Source organism: Pelophylax lessonae, assembly GCF_965119305.1.
Source record: "Pelophylax lessonae genome assembly, chromosome: 5".
Lineage (NCBI taxonomy): Eukaryota > Metazoa > Chordata > Amphibia > Anura > Ranidae > Pelophylax > Pelophylax lessonae.
Window position 1 is genome coordinate 44,904,412 of NC_138772.1, and position 15,741 is coordinate 44,920,152.

The window sequence follows — 15,741 nt, forward strand, 5'->3', positions numbered from 1 at the left end:
GCAGTGCTGTGGGCATGGTGCAGGTGGACCATGCCCGCAGCACTGCATCCCTTGTAGTGTGCCCGCAGTCCTGCATAATGGCAGGTAGTGAAGCTGTTTCACTTACCTGTTCCAGAGGCGCCTTCATTTTAAAAATGGCGCTGCCCGGCTCCGCCGCCCCTCGTATACTTTCGGCTATTCCGTGCGCGGTGACATGTATGCGACGGGCGGTGCCATTTTTAAAGCTTAAGCCCGTCGGAGCGGCCAGGGACTCGAGTATAAGCCGAGGGGGACGTTTTCAGCACATAAAAATGTGCTGAAAAACTCGGCTTATACTCGAGTATATACGGTAATTAAAATTTATTTTTCCCAAAAAATATTGCGTTTGAAAGACCGCTGCGTAGATACAGCGTGACATAAAATATTGCAACGACCGCCATATAATGTTCGGGGGTTCTAAGAAATTTTCTAGCAAAAAAATACTGATTTTAACTTGTAAACAACAAATGTCAGAAAAAGACCCGGTCTTAGTGGATAGAGGGGGACCCATTGTGGAAGGCATCCTGGGGCAGCTGCCTTCTTTGCCCACTTATAAATCTGCCAATGCCTGGCAGCTGAACTGTAGAGTGCCTATGGCTGCGTTCATGGAATACGCCTGTGACAGTTGGACGGGTTTCCAGCTCAGGGAACACACAGCAGTCTGACACACTTCTAATGCATAGAAGTGAAAGTCTCTGAACAAAAAGCCAGTAAGGACGGGAGATTCCTGCGGCCAATCAGCAGCTGTGTCAGCCACTCAATGGGAGAGACGCTTACAATGCTCAGCCAGAATATTTGCATAGCGTACCCCGCAGGCTCGCTAAGTGCCAGTCCTGACGGCAACGTGCAGCTGCCTGGTCGCTGGTACAGACTACACAGTCCTGGTAATCCTACAATCCAATTGTATTTTTTATTTGCTTTCTGATTGATTAACCCCCTCTCCAGCGTTGTACATGCCTGTCATTGTGTGCTGCTGGGATTCAGACGGATCTGAGTAACATATGTCAATGATTGCAACATGGATCAGTGTGCGAAACCGTCTCCAACTCCAGATGCTGCGAGCCGCACTGGGACTTGTAGTTCCACAGCTGGAGAGTTAGGCTGGTTATACTCTATACAATCTGATTGTACAATCTCCTTTAGATTTACCAAAATGATGTAATAGGAGGACAGACTTAAACTACCCTACCCCCCTTCTAGATTGTAAGCTCTAATGAGCAGGGCCCTCTAAATCCTCCTGTATTGAATTGTATTGTCTTCCCTCACATTGTAAAGCGCTGCGCAAACTGTCGGCGCTATATAAATCCTGTATAATAATAATAATAATAATAATAATAATAATGATAATGTATCATATCAGGCAGACCCTTGCTCTTCATCAGGGTTTCTCAACCAGGGTTCCTCCTGAGGTTGCTAGGGGTTCCTTGAGCAATGGGCAATTTCTGCCTCTCCCATATGTTCCCAATGACACCATTGTTCCTTTTATCTATCTGTAAGGGGGGTAATTCTTCCCAATGATGACAAGAGTAAGGAGCATTCTTCCCACTGACTGTCACACTAATGTGTCATGAGTTGTAGATTTTACATTTTTAGCAGGGGTTCCCCCGAGACCAGAAATTTATTTTAAGGGTTCCTCTGTGTTGAAAAGGTTGAGAACGGCTGCCCTACATAGCTGACGGTAGATCTAAAAGGAGATTGTACAATCAGATTGTATAGTGTATGGTCACCTTTAGATCACGCTGTTGTAGAGCAATGTGATTCCTCCTGTATTGAATTGTATTGTAAATGTATTGTCTGCCCTCATGTTGTAAAGAGATGCGCAAACTGTTGGCGCTATATAAATTAGGATGGACCGATTATCGGCAAAGCCGATATATCGAGGGCCGATATGTACTTTCACCGATATATCGGAATCAGCCCCGGAGGTTACCGATATTGCCGATATTTCGGGAAAGTGTTGGTCAGGGAGTGATGTCTGCAGCTAGAAGCATCACCCCGGTACCGGCGTCCATAGCCGAAGGTCGGCTGTCTTGTAATGACAACCGATGCGGCTGAGAAGCTGCTCAGCTGTCATTACAAGGAGCGGGAGGGGAGACATCGCATGTGATTTTCAGAGCAGTGCGTTCCCAATCAGTGGTGTATTTTGGCTTTGTGCTGCCCTAGGCAAGACTAAAATTGGGCGCCCCCCCCCCTCCTATGTAACTTTGCCCCACTCCTTTTTTAACAGATGTGACTCCCCCCAAAATTGAAGGACTACAAGTCCCAGAAAGAACCCCTGAAATCTCACGAGAGGGGGGGGAGAGGGGGTGAGGGAGGGAGAGAGAGAGGAGGTGAGAGAGGGGGGATGAAAGAGAGAGGGGTGAGAGAGAGAGGGGTGGATGAGAGAGAGAGGGGGTGAGAGAGAGAGGGGGTGAGAGAGAGAGGGGATTAGAGAGGGAGGAGGGGATGAGAGAGAGAGAGTGAGAGAGACATAGGGGGATGAGAGAGAAAGAGAGAGGGAGAGAGAGAGGAGGGGTGAGAGAGAGAGAGGGAGGGGGGAGAGAGAAGGGGGGGTGGGTGAGAGGGGGTGAGAGAGAGAGAGAGAGGGGGGGTGAGAGAGGCGGCTCTAGCAACCAGTGGCCAATAGAGTCTCAGGTGGAGGGAGGGGCGGCTTTTTTGCTGTCCCCCTGCAAAGTGCTGCCCTAGGCCTGGGCCTTGTTGGCCTAGGCCAAAATACAGCACTGCTCCCAATCACATGTGATGTCTGTCATCGCTATAGTGTGAACCGGGACTAAGGCTCCTTTCACAAGGGCTTTCCGCCCGGCGGACTCCATTTTTCTCAGTGGGGATCAATCTGCCGATCGCCGCTGAGCAGGCGGATGACAGGTCCGTCTCCGCTCTGTGTGCAGAGACAGACCTGTCAGATCCCCGCTCTCCTCTATGGGAGATCGAATGAAAACAGACCGCCTGTCTGTATTCATCCTATCCGAACGGATCCTCCAGACGGATGGAAAATAGGGTTTCCATCCATCTGGATTTGACGGACAGGATCGGATCGGATAGCAGTGGGTGTCAACGGACATGTCTCCGCTGACATCCGCTGCCCCATAGAGGTGAATGGAGAATCTGATCAGATCCACCTGAAAAACTGACAGTTGGACCTGATCAGAAAGCCCGCGTGAAAGGGGTCTAATGGGTCATATACACTATACAATTGTCTTTAGATTTTTTCCTTTAGATTTACCAAAACCAGATAATATGAGGTCAAACCTAAACACTTTCAATTTGTATGCAATCAGGCAGGCTCTTGCACTACATAGAAAAGGTAAATCTGAAGAAAATCTAACCACAAAAGTTGTATAGTGTGTATCCAGCTTAAGAATTGAGGACATGCCGTTTTAACCACTTGCCGACTGCTCACAGTATATTTACTGCGGCAGTCAGCCCCTCACAGGCAGAGCGACGTAGTACTACGTCACTAGCCTGTGAGGGCTCTCGGGAGCGAGCGCGCGCCACCAGAGGCGTGCTCCCGCGCGGGCATGGACCCCCCCCCCCCGCGCGTGTGACCAGTGGACCCGATGTCCGCCGGTCACTCTGCGATCGTCGGTGCAGAGGGAGAAAGGCAGGCGGCTAATGTAAACAAGCCGCCTGTCATTCTCCCCTGTGTAGGAATAGTGATTATACGGTTCTACTATGTAGGACCGTTGATTACTGTTCCTACACCTCAAGCCACAGCCAATCACAGTTAGAATCACGCCCCTAGGGACACACATAACCCCTCCCTCTCAAAAAGAGTTAACCCCTTCACTGCCAGTGTAATTTTACAGTAACAGTGCATATGTATAGCACTGATTACTGTAGAAATGTCACTGGTAACCCCAAAAGTGTCAAAAATGTCAGTCAAGGGTCCGATCTGTCCGCCGCAATGTCGCAGTACCGCAAAAAAAAAAAAAAAGAAAAATCGCAGATTGCCGCCATTACGCTTTAAAAAAAAAAACAACAAAAATGACAAAAATCTTTCCCTTTGTTAGTAAACGCGATAACTTTTGCGCAAACCAATCAAAATACGCTTTTTGCGATTTTTTTTACCAAACATATGTAGCTTAAAGCAAATTGGCTGAAAATGTTAAAAAATTTTGATTTTTACATTTTTTTGGGGGGGAATTTCATATAAAAAAATGTGAAAAATATTGTTATTTTTGCAAAATTGACGCTCTTTTTTTGTTTATAGCGCATGATCAAAAATCGCACAGGTGATCAAATACCACCAAAAGAAAGCTCTGTTTGTGGGAAAAAAAGGACGTCAAATTAGTTTAGGTACAGCGGCGCACGACCGCGCAATTGTCCGTTAAAGTCACGCAGTGCCGAATCGCAAAATAGGCCCTGGTCAGGAAGGGGGGTAAAATCTTCCGGACCTTAAGTGGTTAAGATCATGAGGAGGGGTGAATCGAGATTGCAATTTTTTAATGATTAATTGTGCAGCTCTAAATAGCATTTTGGTCAAAAGGCTAAACTATGACTAAAACTAAAATGGCGTTTTAGTAAAAAAAATATGACTAAACGAAATTGAAATTTGCTGCCAAAATTAACACTGGTCACAAGACTGCTATATACTGCTGATGAGAAAAGGTATTTAGCAGTTTATATTTACTAGAACAATTGCATTTCCATGTTCTGTGTACTGTGGTAGAGCAGATATAGTAAATATTTCATTTACCGGCCCTTTTCTTTTCCGAATGAACACAGTGAGTGATCTGTACCAGTCACATATGTGTTCATTCTTAAAGCAGAGTTCCGGGCACGAAAACGTTTTTTCAATAAACATTACCCCGGGACAGTCAGGGCTAATACATTCCACAATGGATAGCCTCTGATCTGTCCCGGGTCGCACTTACCTGCAAGAAGAAATACTCACTTATAAAATCTCCTCTCCAGCGTTGCCATCTCAGGTGTGGGCAGCTGAAGCCGGCGCGATCCTCTTCTGCGTCCTCTTCCGTGTCTTCTTCTCCCAGAATGCGCCTGCACCGGCCCCTCTCGTCACTTCCGGTGCGGCGCCGCATTCCTCCACAGCTTCTGGGCATGCCCAGAAGCTGTTTAGCAGGTAATGCGGCGTCGCCCCGGAAGTGACGAGCGGGGCCGGTGCCGTCGCATTGATTCCTGGGAGCGATGACGTTCAGCTCCCAGGAATCATCGCAAAGAGGAAGTGACGGCGGAGCCGCGGCACAGAGGGAGGAAGTGGAGAATAGGTGAGTATTTTCTATCTACAATTACAAGGTGAGTAAAAAAAAAATATATACCTAACTATCCAATTCCTTTTGAGGTGAAGAAGATCCAGCGGATGGGCACAAAATCGATTAGGTCGATTTTGTGCCCGGAACTCTGCTTTAACTGAAGCATATTTAGTATGCTTTCTTTTGTAAATGAACAGGAAGTCGCTCACCACAGAGCACTTCCCATTGGTTCACTGTCCAGCTGAGGCTGCATAGAAAGGGACTGGGGAAGCTCTGTGAGACATGAGGGGTCTGTTTAGACCCCCGATATTTCACCAAAGTCCACCCCCATTGGGTCTCCTAAAAAAAATAGTAAACAAAAATACAAAAAAATAATATTGAAAAAAATAAGCAAAAAAACCCCAAAAAAACAAAATTAACCACTTGCCGACTTAACCACTTGCTACGTCGGCGGTCAGCCCCTCACAGGCAAAGTGACGTAGGGCTACGTCACTAGCTTGTGAGGGTCTAGGGAGCGAGCGCGCGCCGCCGGAGGCGCGCTCCCGCTCCAGCGTGGTCACGGACCCCCCCGCGCGTGTGACCGGCGGACCCGATGTCCGCCGGCCACTCTGCGATCGGCGGGGGAGAGGGAGAAAGTCAGGCAGCTTGTGTAAACAAGCCACCTGTCATTCTCCCCTCTGTATGAGAGCTGATCATATGGATCTACTATGTAGATCCGTTGATCACTCTGCATACAGCTGAAGCCACAGCCAATCACAGTAAGAATCACGCCCCTAGGGACACACACAGCCCCTCCCTCTCAAATAAAGTTAACCCCTTCACTACCAGTGTATTTTTACAGTAACAGTGCATATATATAGCACTGATTACTGTAGAAATGTCACTGGTAACCCCAAAAGTGTCAAAAATGTCAGTCAAGGGTCCGATCTGTCCGCCGCAATGTCGCAGTACCGCAAAAAAAAAACGCAGATCGCCGCCATTACGCGTTAAAAAAAAAAACAACAAAAATGACAAAAATCTTTCCCTTAGTCAGTAAACGCAATAACTTTTGCGCAAACCAATCAAAATACGCTTTTTGCGATTTTTTTTACCAAACATAGGTAGCATAAAACAAATTGGCCGAAAATGTTAAAAAATTTTGATTTTTACATTTTTTTTGGGGGGAATTTCATATAAAAAAAAAGGGAAAAATATTGCTATTTTTGCAAAATTGACGCTCTTTTTTTGTTTATAGCGCGTGATCAAAAAATCGCACAGGTGATCAAATACCGCCAAAAGAAAGCTCTGTTTGTGGGAAAAAAAGGACGCCAAATTCGTTTAGGTACAGCGTCGCACGACCGCGCAATTGTCCGTTAAAGTCACGCAGTGCCGAATCGCAAAATACCCCCTGGTCGTTTAGCAGCCAAATCCTCCGGGGCTTAAGTGGTTAATTAAAAAAATAAATAAAAATAAAAATGACTGACAGCGTCCACTGTTCTGCTGATATACACACACGTGTGTTTGTGCTCTGGGGTGTACACCCTAATGCAATAGGCTGCGCACGCCAATGATGTTGACCATATCCCCCTTAATCTCCTCTTCTCAAGAGAGAACCAATTTAGTTCAACTAATCTTCAACTAATCTAATATATCTTTGGCATTCTACCATACTGTATATGTAGTGATTTTTTAATGTATTATGTAATTGGATTAGATTGGGGTTTTTTTTATCTGTCTAGTATTCAGCCTTAAATAAATCCAATTACTTCTGTACTGCTAGCTGCACGTCGCCGGCTAGCTGCCAAGTGTCTGCCCTGCCAAGTGCCCCCAGACATCAAAAGAAAGGGTAAAAAAAACTTGGGCAGCACCAATCAGGCCACGTCTGACCTGGCAGATTTGGTCATTATTAGGTTTGGAGAGTGCAATCATCACTAGAATGCCAGATCCAGCATATTATTAAATGGAAGGATTACCAAAATGGAGCAATTATATAGCGGAGATGATCAAGCCCCCCCCCCCCCTGTTTTTTTTTTTACTATTTTTCTTAACAAGTAGGTAGGTGCTAGTGAGAAAGTATAGATTGAACTATGTCTGCTTACCAGAGGGGCTGCAGATATATATTGTTGTCTGCCTACCAGAGAGCAGGATCTGTTAGTGGCGTCTGCTGCTCATTGTGCTCAGAGTGCAACTCATAGAGAGCGTTTTTCACTGGTCCAATAGGAAAGCACGTTGGACAGTGGGAGAAAACCTGACGAATGGGTGCATAGGCTTTTGATACAGCCCTGACAATAGGCAGAGGGAAAATTGCCTCGTTGCATGTTGGTATACTGTATAAAAGCCACGAGCATGTATGCTTGAGGTCTTTCGTTGGGGAGTGGAGTCCCAGAGGGAGGGGGTGGCTGCCCCTCCTCTGTAGAGGTGCCATGCAGCCTCAAGGGGTCGTCCTGAGGGCCGGAAGAGCAGCGGAGAGGAGCTGAACTCAGAAGTCCAAGGAAGCTGACTGAGAGGGGAGACGCTGGAGGATCTGTCTCTGCAGTACAGTGAGTACAGAAATTTGTGTCAAGGGTCCTGACCTGAGGAGGGCCACCCCTGCTCCTAGTATAGTCAGTGGACGGGTGTCAGTGGGAAGAGGATACTAGATAGAGAGAGAGAGTATCCCGAAGACAGATTATCATCCATCAAGTCATCTTGTTAGAGAGCAAAGAGAACAAGAGACTTAATCTCATCCACACTAGTGGTAGTGCGGATTAACAGCCTGGCTGTTCCCTATCTTTGCAAGTGGAGTTTTGAAGATAGAAGTCCTTAACCAAATGTGAATAGTTCAATTGGAGTATCCCACTATTCCCTTCTCCTATCCCAAATTATCAATAAACAACAAAACAAACAACACCCCTAGACTGTTCATTTGTGTGACAAGCCATTGGGAACAAGGAGAGATTCGGAGACTTGCCCATGTAAAGATGTGCTGGTAACCAGGGGAGCCCGTAAAGTCAATACCCAGCAGTCCCTGCGGGGGCAGTGCTACACATGCCATGCTGTTCAGCAAACACTGCAACCACATTGTAACTGCTTGCAATTTACATGGTTGTGGAGTGGTGGGGTGCTGGCTTTCTAGGATTAAAACAAAGGTGACATAGGGGTCGATTTACTAAAGGCAAATAGACTGGGCACGTTGCTCCATAGCTTAGTAAATGAGGGGGAGTTCTGCTGACTTCCATCATCCAACCATGTGCAAGAAAAAAATGCAGTTTTTTACATTTTCCTTGTGATTGGGTACTCTTTGCAAAGTGAAGCTTTACCACATTTACTAAGCTCTTGAGCTACTGCACTTTGCAAAGTGGACATTCACTGGCAAAGGTCTGCAGAGGAACCTGCATCCTGGACCTTTGTCCGTGAATGCACTGGGGGGGGGGGGGGGGGGGCGTCAGCTGTAAGGCAAGGTGTAATACAGTAATTTATAACAACCAGACAGTGATCTTGACAGATCTTCTTAAAAATTCTGAACTGCATACTTGTTCACATCAGTGATTCACATGGGCGTGCGCAGGGGGTGTGCCGGGTGTGCCAGGGCACACCCTAATCATCCTGTGCACCAGGGCTGATGACAAGGCAGTACAGCCTGCTCTCCTGTACTGGGCCCATATTAGTTCAAAAGGGGGGCCCAGGCACCTGCCGAGCAGGAGGACTGCCTTTTGCAGATATTGATCCTCGTGTTCCTCCCATTGCAGCACTGCCGGCTTCTCCTCCTCTCCCTCTGGCTGCTCTGCAGGGTGATAAGTTCTAGCATCTGCGACTTTATCCTGTTTTCAGTGTTAAATGTAAGACATCAGGGGTCTGTTTGGAACCCTAATATTTCACCAAAGCCCCCTAAAAAGGCAGTTATAAAATGTAAAAAATAAATAAAAATCTAAAAAAAAAAAAAAGAATTAAAAAAAATTGCAAAAAAAAAAGGACTCATTCACATGTGCTTTGCACTTGCTGCTACCTAGCTACTGCCTCATCTACTCAAGTATAAGGCCCCTTTCACACAGGTGGACCGTTCAGATCCGCCTGTTCGTTTTTTTGGTGGATATGAACGGTCCCCCCATGCTTTCCTATGGGGCATCGGATGTCAGCGGAGACATGTCCGCTGACATCCGACCCGATCCGATCCATCAAATCTGGACGGATGGAACCCCTATTTTCCATCCGTCCAGCGGATCGGATGGGATCGGATGAGAACGGACCGACGGTCCGTTTCCATCCGATTTCCCCCATAGAGCTGCACGGGGAACTGACAGCTGTGTGATCAGCGGCTCGATCCCCCGCTGAGAAAAATTTAATCCGTCTGACGGACGGATAGTGTGAAAGGGGCCTTAATGTCATGAAGTCAGCCTGGCAGCCAGGGAGAAATCAGTGATGGCAGATTTTGTTTTTTTCATGATTTGTTTCCTTTTAAGAATTTGCATAGAGCAGGGATGTTAAACTCAACTCCATTGCAGGCCACATTAGCATTATGGTTGGCCTCAAAGGGCCGGTTGTATCTGTCAGACTAGATGTCCAGAACACCCCACTCCCCCTTACCTCAGATGTCAAGTGCCCCCCACTATTAGATATCAAGAGTCCCCCACCATCCCTTACATCACAGTGTACCCCTTTATCTTGTGCTGCTGCCGGGAAGAAGCTGGGGGCAGATCTGGGATGTGGAAAGTGCTGGGTCTGGAGGAAGACCAGAAGAGGGCTGAAGTCAGCTGCCGGAGTCTACTAAATGCTGAAACCAGAGGAGGTGGAGATGAGGAGGTGCCGCAGTTCTATCTTCCGCCTGCTGTTGACTGCTGAGACAAGGAGGGGGCATAGACAATGTGGGTGCCGCAACTGCAGTAGAAGGGCCACGTGAAATGGCCTTGGCGGGCCGGATTTGGCCTTGTGTTTTACACATGTGGCATAGAGCATGCACATTTAAATCCCAAATCCAGGATATGGTGCTCCCCATTATATGAGAGTTTCCCTTCCCACAAGGATCCCCTTGAGTCTTCCTTCCCTAGAGGCCCTTCTGGAGGCCCCCTTCTTCCGAAGCCATCTTTGAGGCCTTTTTTCCCTAAGGATCCCCTTCCAATGATGACCACCTTGGGGCCCCCTTTCCCCAAAGTCCCCTCCCCTTAAGGACTCCCTTCCCCTGGAAACCCCCTTGAAGCCCCCTTCACACAAGGATCCCTTTTGAGACCTCCTTACCCCAAAGCCCCTCTTAACCACTTTAAGACCGGAAGGATTTGCCCCCTTAACCACTTGCCGACTGCCGCACGACTATTTACTGCGGCAGTCTGGCTCTCCTGGGCAAACCGACGTAGGGCTACGTCGCTCGCCCAGGAGCCTCTAGGGGGCGAGCGCGCGCCACCGGAGGCACGCTCCTGCCCCTGCTCGTTCCCACACATCCCCGCCGGTCACTTGCGATCTCCCGCTGGAGAGGGAGAAAGGCAGGCGGCTGATGTAAACAAAGCCACCTGTCATTCTCCCTGGTGTAACTGCAGAGATCATACGATCCTGCTATGTAGGATTGTATGTCTCTCTGTGGTTACATCACAAGCCACGCCCCTTTAGAGTTAGAATCACGCCCCTAGGAACACACTTAGCACCTTGATCACTAATAAAGTTTACCCCTTCCCTGCCAGTGTCATTTTTACAGTAACAGTGCATATTTATAGCACTGATTACTGTAGTAATGTCACTGGTACCTCCAAAAGTGTCAAAAATGTCAGTCAAGGGTCCGATCTGTCCGCCGCAATGTCGCAGTCCCGCAAAAAAAAAAAAAAAAATCGCAGATCGCCGCCATTACTAGTTAAATAAAAAAACAATAAAAATGACAGAAATCTTTCCCTTAGTAAACGCAATAACTTTTGCGCAAACCAATCAAAATACTCTTATTGCAATTTTTGTTTTACCAAACATAGGTAGCAGAAAACATAGAATGTTAAAAAATGTTGATTTTTACATTTTTGGGGGGAATTTCATATAAAAAAATGTGAAAAATATTGTTATTTTTTCACAATTTATGCTCTTTTTTTGTTTATAGCGCAAAAAATAAAAATCCCACAGGTGATCAAATACCACCAAAAGAAAGCTCTGTTTGTGGGGGAAAAAAGGACGTCAATTTAATTTGGGTACAGCATCGCACGACCGCGCAATTGTCCGTTAAAGTCACACAGTGCCGAATCGCAAAATAGGCCCTGGTCTTTGAGCAGGAAAATCCTCCGTGGCTTAACCACTTGCCGACTGCCTAACGCCGATCTACGTCGGCAGTCAGCCCCTCACAGGCAAAGTGACGTAGGGCTACGTCACTAGCTTGTGAGGCTCTGGGGAGCGAGCGCGCGCCCGCGGAGGCGCGCTCCCGCTCCCGCGTGGTCACGGACCCCCCCGCGCGTGTGACCAGCGGACCCGATGTCCGCCGGTCACTCGGCGATCGGCGGGGGAGAGGGAGAAAGGCAGGCAGCTTGTGTAAACAAGCTGCCTGTCATTCTCCCCGGTGTAAAGACACTGATCACACGGATCTACTATGTAGATCCGTTGATCAGTGTCCTTACAGCTCAAGCCACAGCCAATCACAGTAGAAAGCACGCCCTTAGGGACACACACAGCCCCTCCCTCCCAAATAAAGTTAACCCCTTCACTACCAGTGTATTTTTACAGTAACAGTGAATATGTATAGCACTGATTACTGTAGAAATGTCACTGGTAACCCCAAAAGTGTCAAAAATGTCAGTCAAGGGTCCGATCTGTCCGCCCCAATGTCGCAGTACCGCAAAAAAAATTGCAGATCGCCGCCATTACGCGTTAAAAAAAAAACAACAAAAATGACAAAAATCTTTCCCTTTGTTAGTAAACGCGATAACTTTTGCGCAAACCAATCAAAATACGCTTTTTGCGATTTTTTTTACCCAACATAGGTAGCATAAAACAAATTGGCCGAAAATGTTAAAAAATTTTGATTTTTACATTTTTTTTGGGCAATTATCTATAAAAAATGTGCAAAATATTGTCATTTTTTCAAAATTTATGCTCTTTTCTTGTTTATAGCGCAAAAAAATAGCACAGGTGATCAAATACCACCAAAAGAAAGCTCTGTTTGTGGGGAAAAAAAGGACGTCAATTTAATTTGGGTACAGCGTCGCACGACCGCGCAATTGTCCGTTAAAATCACACAGTGCCGAATCGCAAAATAGGCCCTGGTCTTTGAGCAGGAAAATCCTCTGGGGCTTAAGGGGTTAATGACCAGGCCTTTTTTTGCGATTCGGCACTGCGTTACTTTAACGGACAATTGCGCGGTTGTGCGATGCTGTACCCAAATAAAATGTAGTCCTTTTTTGGTGGTATTTGGTCGCCCGTGCAATTTAAATTTTTTGCGCTATGAACAAAAAAAGAGCGACAAATACCCAATCCTGTGTAACGAAAATAAAAAAACAGCATTTTTGCTTGCACATGAATGGATGATGGAAATCAGTAGAGATTCACTGCATTCACTAAGCACTGGGGAAAATGAGTGCAACTGCACTTGCAAAGTGCACACCCCATTTGCCTTTAGTAAATCTACCCCCTAGTGTCACTCAACCTGGAAGATTGGGGCTGCCAGTGTTATGGTGCCCTGCAATCACACTGTATTGATGCAGAGAGCATTGCTCCATCATCATGTCAGTGCTGCTCTTTGCATTATCGAGAGCCACCCACTGTAGGGAGAGCACTGAAAAGGAAGAGAAACCATGAAAAATCACTTGACCATGACCATCACCAGAAGATATTAGTAGTAAAAGGTATGTTAAAAAAATAAAAAGCATAACATACTGCTGTAGAGAGCCTCAATGGGTCCTCATGGTAAAGGGGCCCCAAGGGGGTCCATGGTGAAGATGGCCTCAAGGGTGACCTTGAAGGAAGGTGACTTTAACCACTTCCCGACCACCCGCTGCTTTTTACTGCATAGGTCTATGTTGGTCGTGCTGCGGGAAGCTAGGGGGCGAGCGCGTAATTGTTAGCGGGACTGCGATATTGCGGCACACAAATCGGACACCTAACTGACATTTTTGATACTTTTGGGGGGACCAGTCACATTATTACATTGATCAGTGCTAAAAAAAAAAAAAAAAGCACTGTCACTGTACTAATGACACTGGCAGGGAAGGGGTTAACAACACGGGTGATCAAAGGTGATTAAAGGTTTAAGTGTGCTCCTAGGTAGTGCTTTCTAACTGTGTGGGGGAGCTGCTTTGACTAGAGGAAGACAGAGATCTGTGTTCCTGCTTAGCAGAAACACAGGATCTCTGTCTTCCCCTCTCACAGAACTATGTAAACCAGGGCAGGCAGACCGCCATTCTGGCTCTCCTGAAAATGACGAGTGGGTCCCCGTGGACATTGCATCCGCTGGATCGGCATATTGGCTCACGCTGTGTCCAATCACAGCAGGAGCGGGTTGCCGGCGGCACGCGCACGCGCCTCAGACCCGCTGCACGAAATCATGTACAGGTACTTTATTTTGGGCAGTAGGGCTGCCCTGCTGCAGTACATCTGCGTGGGGCAGTCCTTAAGTCTCCTTTCACACTTGTGTGACCTAAAAGTAATGCGATTTTACTGCAATTTTGACGCAAATTTGCAGCGATTTTGACTGGATTTGAGGAAATGCCTATGTCTTTGGACCTCCAATCGGCCCAAAGTAGTGCAGGGACTACTTTGAAGTCGTTTCGGCTTGAATTCTATGAACGGTACTCATTGGAAATCATGGAATACAACTTGTCATGCGACTTTGCAGTCCCAAATCGCAAGACAAGTTGCACAAGTGTGAAAGGGGCCTAAGAGGTTAAAGCTGATTCTTTAGTAACTGTACAATTCTGCATGAATTGTCATATGATATACAACAATATCATTTTTCAAAAAGCAGGAAAGCCCCAGTCCAGCGACATTCTCTAAGCTGCGATGATGTCATCAATCTGCTGGAGGCACGTAAAATAATTTCTTCAGTCTAGTCTCAACTTCCTTAGAGTTTAGACTGTGGCACTGCATCTGTGGGGTTTATTTACTAAGGCTGGAGAGTGCAAAATCAGACTCCCTTCTGCACAGAAACCAATCAGCTTCTAACCTCAGCTTGTTCAATTAGGCTTTAGCAAAAAAAAACTGAAGGCTGATTGGTTTATGTGCAGGAGTTAGACTGATTTTGCACTCTCCAGCTTTAGGCCCCTTTCACACTTTGGGATTGCAAAGTCGCATGACAAGTCATACTCCATGATTTCCAATGAGCACCGTTCATATCTGTGCGACTTCATGTCGCAACAACTGTAAAGTAGTTCCTGCACTACTTTGGGACGATTTTAGATCCATAGGCATAGGCATTGCCTCAAGTCTAGTCAAAATCACGGTAAAATCGTGACAAAAGTATTGCGGTAAAATCGCGTGACTTTTAGATCGCATAAGTGTGAAAGGGGCCTTAGGCACTTGTGTGACTTTTCATGCAACTTTGGATATCAATGTCGCATGACAAGTTGTTCCCCATGTTTTCCAATGATAAACATTCATATATGTGCAACTTAGACCTCTTTCACACTTGTACGACTCCAAAGTTGCGTCGCCTTTGGAGTGCAACTTTGGATTGGTGCAACTTGGATAGGATTTTGGCCTTGACCAGTGATAAGGGACAACTGTTGCACACAAGTTGCATTGTATAAAATTCAGGTATGACTTTCATGAAACTTCTGAGGGTTAACATTGAAGTATTTGGCCCTCAAGTTGCATGAAAGTCAGACCAAAGTAGTTTGACCAAGTTGCATGAAAGTCGGACCTAAGTTGCGCATATATAAATAGGTATCTTTGGAAAACATGGGGAACAACATGTCATGCAACTCTGATGTCCAAAGTTGCATGACAAGTTGCACAAGTGTGAAAGGGGCCTAAAGTTGCAGCAACTTTTCATTCACTACTTTGGTCCGATGTTCATGCAACCTGAGGGCTACAGACTTATATATCAACCCTCAGAAGTTGCATTAAAATCTTACCTGAATGTTATTCAATGCAACTTGTGTGCAACAGATGTCCATTATCACTGGTCAAAGCCAAAGTCATATCCAAGTTGCACCCATCCAAAGTTGCGTCAAAGTTGCCCTCCAAAGGCGGCGCAACTTTGAAGTTGTACAAGTGTGCATGGAGCCATGGGCTATATTAGGGCTGCACGATATTGAAAAAAAATCACATTGCGATATTTTTTTCCCAACGATATATATTGCGATATTTTTTTGCGGCGGATCCTCTTCGTCGTGCATTTTTAGTAGTGCAGAGTTACTACAGCGTGCCCCCATTCAATGCAGAGTTACTACAGCGTGCCCCCATTCAATGCAGAGTTACTACAGTGTGCCCCCATTTAATGCAGAGTTACTACAGCGTGCCCCCATTCAATACAGAGTTACTACAGCGTGCCCCCATTCAATGCAGAGTTACTACAGCGTGCCCCCATTTAATGCAGAGTTACTACAGCGTGCCCCCATTCAATGCAGAGTTACTACAGCGTGCCCCCATTCAATGCAGA

At 46.5% G+C, this 15,741-nt stretch overlaps 1 protein-coding gene across 2 annotated transcripts in view; it reads left to right on the forward strand.

Moving 5' to 3' along the window:
• The first annotated feature begins 659 nt into the window (after positions 1 to 659).
• ASNS (asparagine synthetase (glutamine-hydrolyzing)) overlaps positions 660 to 15,741 on the forward strand; it is a 107,856-nt gene continuing 92,774 nt past the window's right edge. For both annotated transcript variants that reach the window (XM_082258035.1, XM_082258036.1), the window contains exon 1: positions 660 to 902. The gene's annotated coding sequence lies outside the window, so the exon portion shown is untranslated. The remainder of the gene's footprint in view (positions 903 to 15,741) is intronic.